The sequence below is a fragment of the Pteropus medius genome, unplaced genomic scaffold (genome assembly GCF_902729225.1).
Source record: "Pteropus medius unplaced genomic scaffold, Ma_sr-lr_union100, whole genome shotgun sequence".
NCBI classification, from domain to species: Eukaryota; Metazoa; Chordata; class Mammalia; order Chiroptera; family Pteropodidae; genus Pteropus; species Pteropus medius.
In genome coordinates, this window is record NW_024350325.1 from 12,439,860 (window position 1) to 12,440,848 (window position 989).

Below are 989 nucleotides of genomic sequence, written 5' to 3' on the forward strand. Positions count from 1 at the left end.
GAATGGGTGTCCAATGACATCCATTCCAGGTGGCCGGGCTTAGGATTTGAGACAAGGAAGCAGTGGGCAGGAAATCTCTGTGACCCTCATCACCATACAATGGCTCCCCTTGGCCCCTTTCACCCTTCCCCAGCTTCCTCCTCCCCTAATGTTGAAAAGACCTTGCAGAGTGATCCATTTGTCAGGGCGTTCGGCATCAGAATCCCAGCATCCTCTGTGGTTCTGTTTAGGTTCCAGAGTGTTTCTGGGAGAAATCCCAATCGAGTTTCAGACAAAGGCGAACACCTCGACAGGGCAGAAATTGCTATCCAAAAGTTGGGGCATGCCCACGTCCCACGGAGCCGCATTTTAGCCTGAGGCCAAGGAGACAGTATGCACCCCAATCCCATTTGTACTCGACAAGCCCATTCTTTTTTTTTTTCTTTTTTTTCTTTTTTACCAAATGTGACTCCTTGAACTAGATTAAGCAATAGAGAATGGATCCCAGTTCACAGCCTTCTTGTCATCTCCACATTTCTTTCTAGCCGATCCAGAATGGATCACACTCTCACTCTTCGGGCTCTCAAGAAGCTGACTTATCAGGCAAAATGGAACATGTCCTTTATGAGTGCATCTGGTTTTCCCCTCAGAGGATTTACGTGTTTGACACATTCTCATGAACCAGTGGGTACACCCGACCTGCCAGTCATTTCACAGGTGACTCTGAGATGATTCAAAGGTTTTTGCTGGTCATCTCTGTGAATGGATTCAAAAGAATCCCAGCCAATAAACATTTCAGTAAGTCTAGGAATCTGTAGAAACCAGGACATCAGACTCGGGTTGGACAGACCCAACCCAGCTGCTGTGTGTATTTTTGACCAAGTGCAACCTGCCAGAGATATACTGCTGAATGGCCTGAGAAAAATTTCAGGTGCGCTCCCTCCTAATCTGACACCTGGATACTCCACAGCGTGCTCACACCTGCTACTTGGGTTTTAACCACCACCCTA